The following is a 17,617-nucleotide window of genomic DNA, read 5'->3' as shown; positions in this document are numbered from 1 at the left end:
CATTTAGCTCAGCCAAACCAATTATTGATATTGTTATATGGTCCATTCCCCGTTAATATGAAAATCGCCTTAATTAATGTCTATTCTAGACCTGTAGCCAACAGACTGGAATCTGACACTATAGACCACCTCAGCCACTATCTTCCAACCTTGGATCCAGCAATTCTGTTGATTATGGGAGGTGAATCTAATTGTCAAAACGAACCTTTAACTGACAATTTTCAGGAAGACCCTTCAGAAGCAGACCTCTATTGGTCAATCACTGAACCACAGATCACCCCAATCAAAGTCTGGTCACCTTTAGCCATACCAATGTATTCATTTACGCTGTCCAATTCATTAAGGGCATGCAACGGGAGGACTAAGTCTGACCTTCCGGGCAAATTCACATTCAATCGCGATGGTCACCCATCGTTAATTGATTATATTATGGTGGAAACAAGAACCTGGGAGAAAGTCCAAGCTTTCAAGGTACAACAGAGGCAGGACAGTGACTATAATGCTCTGATTGTAACATTGAAATTTGGGGAATCTGAGCGCATCTGTCATCTGCCCAAACCCGGCGACCAGCATTGATGGTCTAGTAACCACTAATAACCAGAGGAAAGCAAGAGAGAATCGTGTCTTGCAATCTCCCCCCAAATTAGAAAAAGTGTACCAGCTTGCAATACCTATAATAGACAGAATGAGAGCATTGGGACAGGTGGAGAAATCTGAAGAGGACAGAGACAAAGCTAGAATAATCCACGAAGAGCTAGTAGCAAAGCTGACAGATGTATTCTACCCGGAAACTTCTAAGAGGGAAATAGATCGACCTAAATGCTCTTGGTATAAAAGCAAATGGCGTAAAGCAAAAAAAGAGCTTGTAAATGTGTTGAAAGCCAAAGATAGGCCAAATATCAAAAAAGCATAGGAAAAGAAAGATTGGGAAATAGAAAGGTGGGAGGCCTTGGGGACTGCCCTGAATGCCAACGATTTCAAACTGTTTTGGAGGCTGGTTAGCTCTGGCGAGGAGGGGGGACGTGCAGCTATTGAGCCCAACATAGCGCCTGAAGTTTGGGAGTCACATTTTGGGTCCCTGTATGATTGCGAGGCGGAAGGCAACCCAAGCCCAGAAATTTTGAGTAGCATCTCGGAGCTCTGCCAGGAGGTAGGTGGGGACATCACGCTGAATGAGGTTTGAAATGCTCTAACTAGCTTACTCCCCAATAAAGCTCTGGGTCTTGACAAACTCCCAGGGGATCATTTTCGGGAAGAGCCCACTGTTTGGGCCCCATACCTGTGTGCCTTATTTAACACAATTTTGAAGGGTATGAATCCCCCAGATACTTGGAAGGGCGCAAAGATAGTAACCATGTTAAAAAAGGCTTGCCCTCTCCTACCCACCAATTATAGACTCATCAGCGTAATTGATAGCACCCAAAATCTGATGGGCAGGGTCTTATTGAGCCGCATAAGGGGTGGATGGAGGAGCCGGGAATTCTGAGCCCCTACCAGGCCGGCTTCAGATCTAATATGTCCACCATGGACCAGATATTTAGACTACAGCTACTCTTCTGGAAAACGGTGAAGATGGAGGGTGGCAGCCTCTATGTCATATTTGTTGATCTGAAGTCCGCCTTCGATCTTGTGCCTAGAAAGAAGCTGTGGGAGGTGCTTGATGAGCTTGGGTGTCCACTATACCGTCTTAATGTGCTGGTGAGGCTACACACAGACAATTATGCACAGGTTTAGATGGGGCAAATTTGGGGAACTTTCCTCGCGCTTCCCTGTCAGAAAGGGGGTTAGACAGGGCTGCGTTTTAGCCCCCACATTATTTTGTCTTTACATCAATGGGCTTATTGCTTTCTTAAACAATATAAAAGATACTGATGCACCAAGACTAACTGCTGGGAAAATACCTGCATTGATGTTCGCAGACGATACCTTGTTATTGTCTAAGTCACCCCTAGGCATTCAACACATTCTGGATGGGTTTGCACAGTTCTGCAATATGAGTGGTCTGGAGATAGATTTATCAAAGACCAAATTTATGGTCTTTAACCCTCCAAAGAGCACGCGTCCAAACCCCTCTCTTAATGGCATCCTCCTTGACAAAGTAAGGGCATTTGCTTATCTGGGCATAACATTGTCCAAACAATGTGGGTGGGGCCCCAAAATGACCAAGCATGGCTTAGGCTCACCCAGACAATGCTCAGAACATCTACTTTCAAGCCAGCAGCCCCGGTGGTGGAAATATACAAGGCTCAAGCAAGAGGGGCCACATTATATGGGGCGGAGCTTTGGGGGCATAGTTCTACCACAGACCTTATGAAGCTAGAAAATAATTTCATGAGGCAGCTCATAGAGCTACCACGCAGCACCCCATTGGTTCCCCTCTGCATGGACTTGGGTATGAGGCCAATTGATCAAGAGATCGCCCTCAGGCCCTTGTCATTTTGGAGGAGGTTATGGGTAAGTCCCGAGCTGAGTGTGTTTAAAGAAGAGCTGCAGGAGCTCCTCCCCAGACTCAATCCTAGTAAAACTCCATGGATGGCCCATATTAGAAGCCTTGCGAATAGGCTTCAGAGACCGGATCTTTGGTTATCTCCTGAGCTCTCCTGTCCCACGATATCCAGGGTGAATCTTGTGAAACAGTTTAGGCAATCCAACCTGCGGTCACTACAGGAGAGCACTAAAGAGGGCAGGTTGACTAGGGAGTTTCTATAAGTAAAGCAGATGTACATGAAGGAACCCTTGCTGGGGCAATCCAGTCACCTATGGCGAGGAAACTGTATGCGCAATTTAGATGGGGGGGTTTACCTTTGGCAGAGTACACTAGTTCATGGCTCCGGAGAATTCGAGTATTTGCCCGAGTTGTAAATTAACGGCTGAAACTGATCTGCATGTGCTGTTTTTCTGCCCGGCATATGTGCTACCCTGCAAACGCTGGGTAACCCAATTATGTAAAAATTTAAGGTTTACCCACTGTTCCGAGGCTTTCAGAGGTTTAAAATATGATACCGATCCTCCGATTGTATTTGCGGTATCTCAGTTTTTAAATGCCATGTGGCATATTAGGAGAGGACTTTTAAAGCATGTATAGTGGAGGATTAATTGGAGGCACCCCTTTTTCATTCTTAAAGTGCATTTCAATGATTGTCCCTCTCGTTTTTAGAAAACTGTATTTTTTAATAAGTGTTATTAACCGTACATTCACTATGAAAATGTAATTGCTGTATAAATTGTGTATATACGTGGGAATTGTTAATTATGCACTTTTATGGCCTGATTGGCCGAAATAAAGTTTTTACAACAAAAAAAATATTGTTAACTTTGCTCTTGAAAAAATTCACCAAATTCACAACAGAAAGAAAAATATATTAAAAACATCATAAGTGAGAACATTCCATGCAGGACTACACCAAAGCAGTCAAAATGTAACTAAACAGCCTTATCCAGGGTATTTCATATCATAAAACCAATGAAACCCCCCTCTAACTCTGTATACTCTGTGCCAGCCAACCTACTAAAACTGTGTGACGGACATTGCCACTCTTTCGCTCAAAATAATCAACTCCCCTTGTTATTAAAGTTTGTTTCCATCCTTCCTCAAATCTGGAAAGACTATGGGCCATATGTATCAACATTCCCTTTTGCGATTTCTAAATAGCGATTTTTAAGGAATCGCTTTTTAGAAATCGCAAAATGGTATGTATGTAGAAATTCGCTTTTTTTTGCGATTTCTTAAAATTCCTTAATTACGATTCGCACTTTGCTAATCGCAAATTGAGAATATTTACAAGGGTGCAGGGGTGTCCAAAGGACACCCTGTTGCACCCCTGAAATCTGCATGGGTGCACATGTGACGCACATACATGCCCTAAGGGCATGTATGTGCGTCACATGGCACTTTGAAAAATGAAAAAATATACGCATTTTGAAAGGAAATCGCAACTTACCACCAACTAGAAGTTGGTGGTAATTTGCGATTTCTTAAGCCCAATTTTCGATTTTTTTTGGCTTCTTACATTGCATGTAAGTTTTCGCAAAATTTGCGATTCCTTAAATGCAATCGCAAGATACGGAATAGCAAATTTCGCGATTACTTATTTTTCAGCCAGATTTCCTTGATACATACCATTAGTCCAAATTGCATTTGCAAACGCCAGAATTCTGCGAATTTTGGCGTTTGCGAAGACAATTTGGCTTGATACACATTTCTGAAAAAAATAGTTTTTATCCCAGTGATTTCCAAGCTCTGAGACCAGTTATCAAACTAACATTTTTGGAAAGGTCTTAGCAAAAGCTACATTCATTCAACTTCCCTCCAACCTATCAAACAACTTCGTAAACTCCTACTAGTCTGCCTTCTTAGTCAGCTTTTAACACCATAAACCATCGGCGGCTTCTGAAAATTCGGAATGGAAAAAGAAGACACTGTTCTGAAATGGTGCTAATCCTTCCTCATCTGCAGATCACAGTTTGTAAAATTGGACAAATTTAGATTGCACCCTATGCTCTATGCTGTGTTGTACCTTAGTATCCTGTCATCTCTCCTATTTCTCCCATACAACCTTTATATGGAGCCTCTCTGACCTATGGTGCATTTGAAAGGAATAAGAATTCACCAAAAAACTGACATCATCCACATCCCAAATCCACCTCTGTTAGAAATGGGAGTCTCTACTTGGCAGATGTAGGCACCTTTGTCCAAATAGGGACCCTTGCTTCTAGTCAGGGTAAGGGGGATGCACACTTTAGATAGCCTCTGCTCACTCACTTGGTATCTTGGCATGAGCAGACAAACTTATCCCAAGGGCAATGTGTAGATTTGTACTCAAAACACACAGTAATAAAGTGATAACACCTCAAATGGACACCACACCAGTTTAGAAAATTATGTATCTTTATCTAAACTCAACAAGACCAAAATGACAAAAATCCAACATACATGTAATAAGAATATGACTTTAAAAATGTTTCAAACAACTTGGTCCATAGAAAACTATAGATGCGTGATTCTTCACAAAGTACCTGTAGATGTGCCAAAATTCACACAGTCAAACAGCCGCAGAGAAAGGAAGCGTTGGAAAACAACGCGATACATCAGTTCCTTAGTCCTTGGGGAGGTAAGGCGACAGTTCTGCTGCACACAGGAAAAGTGATACGCCGAATCCGGACTGTAGGGGAAAGTGAGGCATGAAAATCCAAGATGATACTGGTCTGTAGGTGATGTGTGGAAAAACTTGGTGCACAGGTACGATGCGTGACACACCGGAGGTGATGGCTCGTATTGCAAGGCTTTGTGTCATGCGGTGTCTGTGCTGTGGACTGCGTTGCAAGGCTTTGGGTTGCCCAGTGGGACTCGGTGAGGCTTCGCTTCTTCTGGCATTTGTTCAGAGAGGCTTTCAGCTGTTTGGTGGGACTCAGCGAGCCTTTGCGTCGTCCACCGTTAGTTCCGAGAGGCTTTGCATGGTTTTGCAATGCGTTGTGCCAGTTCTTGCAGAGATTAGCTTCAGACCTCATCTCTAAGGCCCTGTACTGGAAGGAGCCACCCCAGGCAAGAGTAGGACTTACAGATGGCAGAGTCAAGCAGCACCAGCAGATTTGCAGGAAGTTGTTTGTGTCCCTGAGACTTCTTAACAGGAGGCAAGCACACACAAGCCCCTGGAGAAACTTCACAAGCAGGATACACAGCAAAGTCCAGTCCTTTGTCCTTTCCTTGGCAGAAGCAGTAACTACAGGCCAACCCCACACAGAACACAGCATAGGGGCAGTAATCATCCTCACAGCTCTCCAGCTCTTCTCCTTGGCAAATGTTCTCCTTGATTCCAGAAGTAATCTATAGTTCTCGGGTTTAAGGTCTACTGCTTATACCCCAATTTGTCTTTGTTCTGTTTGTGCAAGGGTATCTAAGCTCAGCCCCAATTAGTTCTGCCCTCAGTGCTACAGTATGACTATGGGGGGGTGGAGACAGCGTTGTGCAAGGGAGACAGGCTCTATTCAGGTGCAAGCAAATCTCCTCCCACTACTCTAAATTCAGCCACGGTCTATTAAGCTCAGCTCTGAGTCATCCAGGAAGGGCTAGGCACACCTCATCTCCCACAGTGGCTTTCTACAGTCAATGCACATCCCCAGCCCCTGTCACTCCAAAATCAGACAGTCAACACACAAACAGGCAGAGGCACACAGAATGGTTAAACAAGAAAATGCCTTCTTTCTAAAAGTGCAAAAACAACAGTTGATGGACAGAATGCAGAACAATGTCATAGATTCAGCCCAGTACAGAGATCTGGGCCTACATCCATCATTTTTTTGCTCACCAGGCCATTCCAGTTTGAAACCAGCCGTAGGCAAATCAGTCTTGACCCTGTGCCCCATGGGAGCAGTCCAGCCAAAACTGTCAAGTCAGGTTCTCCCTGGAATTAAAACAAGCATCCTAGGACCAGTTTCGGGCTTTTAGCCCTCATCAGCCAGGATAGCTTGATTCCAGTTGCATGGAGAGCACGACACTCACGTCTGAGCATACCCGTCCCACTCGGGGTCACAAATGCAAATACAACAGTTGATGGACAGAATGCAGGACAATGTCATACATTCACCTCAGTACAGAGATTTGGGCCTAAATCCTTCATTGTTTTGCTCACCATGCCAATCCAGTTTGAACCCAGCCATATGCAAATCAGTCTTGGCCCTGTGCCCCATGGGAACAGTCCAGCCCGAACTGCCAAGCCAGGTCCTCCCTGGACTGGAAACAAGCATCCTAGGACCGGTTTTGGCTTTCAGCCCTTATCAGCCAGGATAGCTGATTCCAGTTGCATGGAGAGCACGACACTCACGTCTGAGCATACCCAAGCCACTCGGGATGACAAATACAAAAACAATAGTTGATGGACAGAATGCAGAACAATGTCATACATTCACCCCAGTACAGAGATCTGGGCCTAAATCCATCGTTTTTTTGCTCACCATGCCATTCCAGTTTGAACCCAGCCATATGCAAATCAGTCTTGACCCTGTGTCCCATGGGAACAGTCCAGCCCGAACTACCAAGCCAGGTCCTCCCTGGGCTGGAAACAAGCATCCTAGGACTGGTTTTGGGATTTCAGCCCTCATCAGCCAGGATAGCTTGATTCCAGTGGCATGGAGAGCACAGGACTCAGGTCTGAGCATACCCGCCCCACTCTGGGCGACAAATGCAAAAACAACAGTTGATTGACAGAATGCAGAACAATGTCATACATTCACACCAGTACAGAGATTTGTGCCTAAATCCATCTTTTTTTTGCTCACCATGCCATTCCAGTTTGAACCCAGCCATATGCAAATCAGTCTTGATTGCATTGTTCTGCATTCTGTCCATCAACTGTTGTTTTTGCATTTGTCACCCCGAGTGGGACGGGTATGCTCAGACGTGAGTCCCGTGCTCTCCATGCCACTGAAATCAAGCTATCCTGGCTGATGAGGGCTGAAAGCCTGAAACGGGTCCTAGGATGCTTGTTTCCAGTCCAGGGAGGACCTGGCTTGGTAGTTCGGGCTGGACTGTTCCCAAGGGGCACAGGGTCAAGACGGATTTGCATATGGCTGGGTTCAAACTGGAATGGCATGGTGAGCAAACAAAATAACGATGGATGAAAAGTTCGCAAACAGGCTTTCGGCCGGGCCAGGGCACCGACACTGCTCTTTTGGCAGTCATTGAGGAAGCCAGAAGCATTTTGGATTCGGGAGGATCAGTGGCAGTGATCCTCCTGGATCTCAGTGCGGCTTTCGACACTGTTAACCATCAAGTGCTAATTCAACGGCTGTCAGATTTAGGGGTACCAGGAATGGCTTTGAAATGGCTTCAGTCATTTCTTAGTGACCGGACTTACCAAGTATGGGAAGGCAGCGCACGATCAGCGTCAATCCCCCTCCATTGTGGTGTGCCACAAGGCTCATCCCTAAGCCCCACATTGTTTAATGTGTATATGGCCCCCTTGGAGGATGTGGTTGCCCCATTTGGTATCAAAATCGTGAGCTACGCTGATGATACTCAGCTGGTGGTTGACTTATCCCAGCTTGCTAAAAGTCCAGACACGCTGCACTCCTGCTTGTCCAAAGTCTATACTTGGATGTGCAAATCGGCTTTGAAGCTAAATGGCTCAAAGACCGAAATAATGCTCTTAGGGCATAAATGAGCCTCACTTCCTCCGACTAGTTGGCCCAGTTGTTTGGGCGAGCCCCCGAGTCCAAAGGAGGAGATTAAGAGTCTCGGGGTCTGGCTGGAACAAGATCTCTCTTTCAGGACCCAGGCGAAAAAAACGGCTGGAGTTTGTTTCGGTCTTCTCCGCGCAGCTCGGAAAGTTCAGCCCCTCCTTCCACCGCGATCTAGAAAGCTGCTTATTCAGGGGTTGATCATATCAAGATTAGACTATAGCAATGCTATCTTTCTTGGTGCACCTGAAGCAACGTTTAATAAACTTCAACAGATTCAAAACGCTGCCGCACGGCTTCTTAAGAGTACCCCAATGATATGGTCGGCTAAACCTGCATTGAAGGCGCTGCATTGGCTCCCAGTACGCAAAAGGGTCAAATTTAAGTCCCTCTGTATTGCGCATAAAATTCTTCAGAACAAGGGACCTCCCATCCTGAAGAATCTAGTCGTACCCTACAAGGCTAATAGAGCCTTGCGCTCAGATCAGAAACACCTGCTTAGAACTCCCAGAGTTAAAAAGGCACGAACGGGGGGGAGAAGATTCTCAGTGAATATAGCGACTCTCTGGAACTCACTCCCCCTGAGTCTACGTTCGGAGACTTGTCTTCTCCGGTTTCGTAAACTCCTTAAAACGCACCTCTTCCCTAACTAATGCCTTTTGATCACGCTTGACTGCCACCTTTCTGTTGCTCTGGAATAAGCGCTGGGATGCTCTATGGTAACTACGCGCTATACAAAACTCGAAATAATAATAATAATAATTTAGACCCAAATCTCTGTACTGGGGTGAATGTATGGCATTGTTCTGCATTCTGTCCATCAACTGTTGTTTTTGCATTCTTTCTAAAAGTGATATTTTCAAACACACAATTAAAAAAAAATCTTTACTAATAGATGTGTTATTAAATTCTGAGTTCAGAGAGCTTCAACTTTATTTCTCTATCTTGTCCCAGTTGGAAGTTATACTGGTAAAATGTTACTAAGTATTTTCAATTCTATACTATGGGATAGATAGCCTTGCAATAGTGAAAAATGAAATTAGCAGAGTTTCACTAGCAGAACTTGTCACACACACCAGTACATGTCTTACCTTTCACTTACACTGCACCCTGCCCATGGGGGTACCTTGGGCTTACCATGGGGGTATCTAATCTGTAAGGAAAGGGAAGGTTAGGGCCTGCCAAGTGGGTGCATTTGCCAGATCTACATGGCAGTTTTGAAAACTGCGCGCGCAGACACTGCAGTGGCAGGTCTGAGATACCTTTTCAGGGCTGCTTATGTGGGTATCACAAGTAGTGCTGAAGGCCCACTAGTAGCATTTGATCTACAAGCCCTGGCACACTCAGTGAACTTTACTAGGGACTTACCAGTAAATCAAATAAGCCAATCATGGATAACCAATCATGATACCAATTTACACAAAGAGCATATGCACTTTAGCACTGATTAGCTGTGGTAAAGTACCCACAGTCCTATAGCCAACTTCAACATGTCAGGAAGAAATAGGAGGAAGAAGCAAAAAGTTTGGGTATAACCCTGCAAAAAGGGCCAAGTCCAACAACCTCAAAATGCCGAACCCGTTTGGGCATTAAAATCATTAAACTATTCATGGGAAAACTTAGAAAGTGGATGAACACATTGTCTCTTCAACACAATGCCTCTACAACTGGATTTCCATTCAACTTTACCAAAGCTTGCCTTCTACAGTCCTTCACTGGCTACAAGGGCTCAGACACATATGCATCACACCAACATTGGACAGCCCAGCATGATGCGTTGGATGGATATATCCATAATGACACACATATTGTAACTAACTAACACTGCCTCCTTCTATATCCGCCTCCTCAAAAAACTCAAGTCTGGCTCCCCATCTTAATATTTCAGGACCACTGTTCAAGCCCAGGAGTATCACACCTCTGATGGCAGCAACACTCTTCTCCCTGGCTTTCCAAAGTCTACAGTGCTCTGCTGAGGGTCACCCTGCATATGACCACCTGTCTCGTCAAGGATACCAAGAAATCTGATCACATCAAATGTATGTTGAAAGAGCTCCGCTGGCTGGACCTGGACACTTCAAGAGGGCCTGAATCACACATAAAGCTGTACAACTGGGATTGTTTATCTACTTCAGAGAGAAACTCATGGTCAGTGGGAAGGGAAATACCTGAAGCCCATCACAATTGATTTTAGAATTCCCAAATGTATGAAAGTCAATTTCTTTTGTTATGTTTCCTAACCTAGGCCTAAGTAGCAAAACAACCTTTTAACTACATTTGTCCAATCTTGCTCTGCATAATGGTTCTAGCACTGACCTTTTACCCAGTTATGTGCTAAATAAATGTCGAGAAGCTTCCTTGAAACTAACCTCATTTATTATGCATGAGGATTCTTAGCATCATATCTTAATCCCCTGCACATGACGTACATGACAGGATTATCATACTCTGTACAAAAGTCATTGCTATCTTCATCCTAGGGCAACAGGGCTTATTTGCATAGTTGCAATCATCGGTTTAGTCTCATCTACACAATAATACTCACAACATATCGATTGTGGTAGAACCCCTGAGGTTACCTTTTTGGTATAAAAGAACAGCACCTTCACTATGTAACTAGAGGAGACACATCCACGTTGACACAGACACTGAGGTCCCTGCATGCTGAAGCTTTAACACATAGCAGTCTGACATCTCTTGTGGGGTGTCCAACCCGTGACCAAGATGGGGTCCTTCTTTCTCTCCCATCAGGTAATGGAGTTTGGCTCTTTCCTAGGGGATTCTTGGCTTCACAGCAACATACATGCTAGGTATATTGAGGTACACTTAGTTAGGGGACACATAGTAGGAGTACGCTTAGTTTGCTGTTTTTATATATGACTGCATATATTCATTGCTTAGCACCATGGCAGAAATGTATCTAATATTTACTCTGTTGTGCTTGTAACCTTTTACATTTGCTTATGTGTATTGATTGTTGCAGCAAACATGTTTTATAATAGAATGACACTGGTTCAATAAATACTTATTGAAAATGTCCCCAACATTTATTCTGTGTATCTCTCTGGGACTAAGTGAGCAAGGTTGACTGAGTGAAAAGTACTGTACTGTTTCCATGATCCCTGAAGGGTCAAGGTTGTCATGTTCAATGGTTGCCAGGAACTATTCACTCCATGGTAGGGTTCGGGGCATTATAGTGGCACTGTGTGCCAGCTGGTCTATATGCTGACATATCCTGTGGGGGTGTCCGGAATCAGACTAGACACCAATCCCTTAGTTTATGCTGTCCAAAAAACGCACAGATCCTATATATTTTTAGGAACTACACAACACTTTAAACCAGTTCTTGTCATGTATGGCAACTAAGACTTTGGATTAATGTGTCTGATGACCAGAGGATGAATGACAACCTACTATCATTCAGGATGAACATGAAATCTCACCTGTTCAGAACCGACATTTAAAACTCTAGTCATCTATTCAGGCATGTCTGTTTCACCCTGTAATCCCATCTCCTGATACTCTGTCCCGAATTTCATTGTAATTTGACTTGTAAAGCACTCCTTCGTCAGTATGGCTTGGTCTCACCTGTATAAATACTAAAGATAAATAAACAAACTTGAAGGTTGCAGCAAACGGATCTGCAAAAGGAAAGTTCCTGATGGACATTTGGTATGTGAAAACCTAACTTACACAGTTTACATAAATAGTCATTCATGTCAGATTTTTAGGAAAAATACTAACTATTGAAGGATGATTATTACATTTTATCATGAATTTGTTTATAAAGGGAGGTGGTGACCCAGAGACCTTCTCGTGCTAGATATCCTAAAATCTTTCAAACTAAAATTAGAATATTTAATCTATTTCTTTTATCATACGTAAATAGCACAAAAGATCAAGGGTTATCAGCGCGTTGTAGAGTAAAACAACATCATGCATGGTAGTTCAAAGAATATATTAAAAATATTACACCGACGAACAACTGAAAACAACTTCTGGAGCACTAGGAAGTGGGGTATGAGATCGAGCTACATAAATGAGAGATTGAGAGGTTTTTAAAGAATCATAAAGTGGGAAGAGGAGAACAGAAGAACAGAAAGTAAGTATAAGTGAGGACTTGCAGTATATTTATATTGTTAGTCTCGATAAAGTTAAACCATGATTGTTTTGTTTCGAAATTGCATTCGACTTTCTTCACTTCTCATTTCAACTATGAGACAGCTGCATCAACCTGTAGTTGCTCCAGAGGATGACCACTTATCAGCATTGTTAGACCCGAGTCACCGGACACTTTTGGATACAGAAGTTACATTCTGTATCCTTTTCTTTATGAATTCTTGAGTGCTTCACACAGATAGCGTAGATATAATGGTTTAGAGAATAAAAAGGCCAGCATAATTATTATCCTGGCTCAATATTTTGGTGCCTGAATTTAGCCTAAGCGAAAAGTGAAAAATAGATGGGTGCAATTGCAGACATCGAAACGCTGTAGGAGAAAATACCTATAATCAATTCTCAAAAGAGCTGTCTCCTGAACCTCATGACGGAAGTCATTTGGGGTTAGATAAGGTCTATTTTTCTATATTTAAAAACAGATGTACCTACACATTTTCTTATCTCAAACCTTGTGATTCATAATAAAGCAGAGTTGGCCACAAGAAGCCACAAGAAAATGTCTTTGTATAGTGTACCCAGTTTAACGAGTCAGAAACGTTACCAATTTGCTAAATGGATTGGAGGAAACCAGTAGGATTGACATTTGAAAGGGGCTTGTTTACAATGTCCCTTCCAAAGATCAATTTCTTATTGTACGCACTAATGTTCTACAACCAAAATCCATTTGCAAAACATTCATATTTTACCGACTACTGAAATGTAGTGGTGACCTGTTTGAAAACGGGAAGGGGTCTGTTGTGAATGGTAAAAAAAGTCTTTTTTTTATAGAATGGTTCGCAAAAATTTGGTGTACAAATTGCGATCACTTTTTGTGAATCCTATTTTAGTACATCTGACCCACTGCATATTATAATGCTGGTGTTTGTGGCAGTCTTCTTGGTATGCTGTTTGAGTCTAGCAAAAGACATAGGGATCTTACTACTCTGGATAAGGATAGCAAGAAACCAGCGTCGTGAAGCATATTTAGCAAAAATATATCTATTTCCCAGGTCAACAATTAATATACAAATTTGTATTTGTGTCAGGGGTATATCTATTGAAATATGACTGTGTTGCCTCTGTGCATAATCAATCAACCGATTAAAACTTTGCATACTAGATAAACAGATTGGAACTTAGCACTATGTTTTAATATCACTAACAATGTTAGAGACATATTGAATAAGAAACAAGGATAAATTATCAAATACATTTTACTGTAAAGGACACCCAAACCACCAAATTAATACCATAGTTTTTGTGTGAGGAATCAATCCCGTCTGAGGGTGCAAGAATATACACAGGTCCAGTCAATTTCTCTTACTTAAAACAAAAGTAAAAACTCACTTTTTCTTAGTCTTTTGAACCAAATTCTTGGAAATATACTTGCCCTTCTTCGAACTTTTTTTTTGTGTTCCTATGATGCATGGGGTTCACTGAATGTAGAAAAACATCAGTGGAAAAGTTAGGCTAAACGTGCTTGGTATTCGTATCACAGCTTTTTACCACTTCTTGAGTACACTCACCATGTGCGGGTTTTTCTGTGAATACTCTCTGGAACTTAAAATACACTCCACCGAGTTAAGCTTTTGAACCTGGTACCAGCTTAGCATGCAAGGAAAATGATGTTATGTGTCTATTAGTGTTTTATTTTGAAACAACTTCATGGCATTCGTATATATCATTTGGAATTTTAACTGTGGTTATTTCTCCATCACATGCAAGCAGTAGCGGCTCCTGGGGGGTGTGCTGTGGGGAGGTGGGGTGGAGTGGGGGTAGTAAAGTCCGGCATACCGCAGAACGGAGGTAAACTTGGTCAAACTCTTGGTGGCCCACAGATCTTGGACTTCCACCCAACCCTGTTACTAAGGTCAGAAACCTTGGAATTATTTTTGATGATAAATTGACATTTGCTGCTCATGCGAACACTATCGTCTCAGCCTCATTTTATGAACTCAAAACCATCAAAAAAATTCTTCCTTATCTCCCCTCTAATTCAGGAAGAACACTGGTTACGGCTTTTGCGATGTCCTCTTTGGACTTTTGCAATGGGCTTTTTATTAATACCCAACAAAAAGTCATTCGAAAACTGCAGTCCGTGCAGAACGCCGCAGCCAGAATGCTCCCAGGAACCCCGAAGTTCAATCCCATTTCTCAAGTTATCAAAGGCTACCACTGGCTTGCGGTGAAGAACCCGAAGTTTAAGGCACTGTGCATCACCTATAAAGCCTCCCGCAAGCAAGGACCACGCTTTCTCCTAAACTATCTAGCCTTTCATGTCCCCAACAGATCACTATGATCTTCTAATGCACATCTGCTGTCTGTGCCACGGACCAAAACCGCCTCCTTAGGCGATCGTTGTTTGGTTGTCTCCACAGCCAAATTATGGAACTCTCTGGATATGGAGATCAGATCCTGCCAAACACTGATGGCTTTCAGAAGAAAAATAAAAACTTGGTTGTTCAATCAATAAACCTTCCCACCCTCTGCCACGTCCACAGCGCCAAGACGCCCTTGGGCATTTGCGCGCTTTATACATTTCTTAAATAAATAAATACATAAATAAATAAATACAACAAATTGTATTGCGCGCGCTGTAACGCCAAATGGCGATGCAGCTAGCACACGGTCGGCCATGAGACGGAGTTTACTACCTCCCACCCTGCCCTTCCACCGCCCTGCCCCACCGCCCTGCCTCACCGCCCCACAGCACACCCCTCCAGGAGCCGCTACTGCATGCAAGACCTTATCTCTTTCTCCTCTATGTGATTCATGCCAGATTTTGTACTTCATGCCCGAAATGCACCTCAGCTAAAAACAAAAAATAAAGTTTAAAAAAATGTCGAAGCACAAGTATATTTCTGAGGAAACTGTTCAAAATATATTGTGAGCTTGAAGCCTAACAGCAATATTTGCAAAGAGAAATGGGATCATGGGTTCTCTGTCCTGCACTTTTAGGGGGGGCAGATTGTTTCCTTGCACTTGCTGAAAAAATAGGGCCAGATGTGCCAAGCCTTAATACATTTGCAAACATCCCTATTTGCAGAATCTGGCAGTTGTAACCACAATAAGGCGTTTTGGAATCTAAGAAATCCAAATTGTGATTTGTTAATGCAATTGCAAATCAAAATCAGTTTGCATCTTCATAATGATTTGCTATTTGGAAGGATTGTGTCTATGGCATTCCTTCCAAATATCGAATTGCAGTGGGATGCATTGATGTTTTACAGACTACTTTAGGGTAGTGTAAGGGCATTCCCAAACGGGAAGCCTTCCAAAAGGGACCCTCTCCCATTTTTGAATGTTCAGATTTTTTTTTTTAAAGTAAGACTGACTAGTCTTAAAAAATGTTAGTTAAACATTTCATTTTTTTATTTTAAATCATCACGTTTTCTTTTAAAGCTACAGGCTGCATAAAAAATGATTGCTTTATTTAAAAGCTATCAGAGACATAGTGGTTTGCTGATATCAACAGAGCACCATCCCTGAGCACCATCCCTGAGATGACAGATTATCATACTGGTTCGCATTTTGCGATCAATCTCATATATATTTAAGTCAAGTCGATCTGCATCCCACATGAATCAAACTATTAGCACATAGGTCAGTTCGCTAAGCAAAACTGATTTGATAAAGTTAATGTGAAATTTGAGACCACTTTTACCAACTACATTCTTTGCAAATCTTGCCCATAGGGGGATATTCTCAAGAACGTGTGATAAATATTGCAAAATTAGCTTAACACAACTTTGCATATTGCAGTCTATCGCAGGAAAACACGTTGTGTTAATGTTGTATTATCAACACGGTGGTACCATGCAATAGTCTCAGGATAACAAATTAAATGACTGCATTAAAATTAACACGACGTCTAACAATGCGAAACACGGACGTGAAAAAAACAGCGATGTCCCACATAGTGATACAAAAACCAGCGATAACCAGCGACAGGCCTGCAATTCCCACATGTCATGCAGGAAAATGCAGTATAAATGCACCGAAAAACCCAAACAAAACAATTTAAACTGCGTAGCACCATGGAGGAAACCGGAGCAAGTACAGAGGATGACCAGAACTCCACAAGCCCCCAGGAAGACCAGCCTGGGACCTCGGGGTCACGGAAGGGAAAGGAGAGGAAGATGGGGAAGACAAGGTTCAGTCCGCAGGATAACAGGATCATCATCACGGAGGTAATAGAACACCACCCACAACTGTTTGTCACCTCCGTGTCATTGGCAAATAAAAATGCAATATGGCAGTCCATCATGGTGTAAACAGCGTTTACAACGCAACTTTTACCACGCACTACCTTTACCATGCAACTTTTACAACACAATTTGTTACAACGAATTGCGCTGGGGGGCGCTGTAGGATAGGTAATAGTTTAATTTACTATCCAACACCTTCCCTACTATCCACGGGAACTGGAGTTGGAATAGTAAATTAAACTATTCACTATCCAGCGCCCCCCAACGCAAGTCGTTGTAACGACTTGCGTTGTAAAACCTGCGTTGTAAAGGCATGCGTGGAAAAAGCATGCGTTGTAAAGACATACATCCCCATCATGGGCAAGGTGAATGTAGTCGGAGTGAGGAGGAGGACAAATGGAAAGGTCAAGAGGCGTTGGAATGATGCGTAGCGCAAAGCCAAGAAGAAACTCGTTGATAGCCATCAGGCAGCAATGCAGACTGGATGTGGCAGTCCAGCGGAACACCAGGAACTGGATGAGATGGGGAAACTGTGTCCACAGTCATCAGGAGTTGGGGGTCCGGACACTGCTCGACATGACCTGGCATGACCTGGCACAACTGCAACAGTGTTAGAACCTGGGTCTCTGGTTGGCAGGGTATGCCCCCTAGTCCAAGTAGGGACCACTGCTTCCGACAGGGTAGCTTGGCGCAGAGCAGGAAGGCGTAACTTCAGAGGCAATGTTTAAAGTACTTGTGCAACACACTTCAACAATGGCACAGTAAAAACACTTGCAAAAGGAAAAGACACTACACCAATGATTTATAAAAATAACAATATCTTTATCTCAGTTTCAGGCAAGATCAATCATCCGATAAATGCAGTTTCCAGGCAAGATCAGATCAATAAAAACAAAATGCACATAGGCTCAGGGCTTGCATGGTGTAGTATAATCATTGAGGTGCAGGTTTAGGTTAGTCCTTGGTAAATAGAAATGACTTTATCTAGACATTAGGCAAGAAAAAGGGACAAGACTTTGTATACTCAGTCAAAAAGGGTGTCAGTAGAAATGTCCTTGGAGATGGAAAACAGTACT

This window comes from Lissotriton helveticus, chromosome 4_1 (genome assembly GCF_964261635.1).
Source record: "Lissotriton helveticus chromosome 4_1, aLisHel1.1, whole genome shotgun sequence".
NCBI classification, from domain to species: domain Eukaryota; kingdom Metazoa; phylum Chordata; class Amphibia; order Caudata; family Salamandridae; genus Lissotriton; species Lissotriton helveticus.
This window is presented reverse-complemented; position numbering follows the sequence as displayed.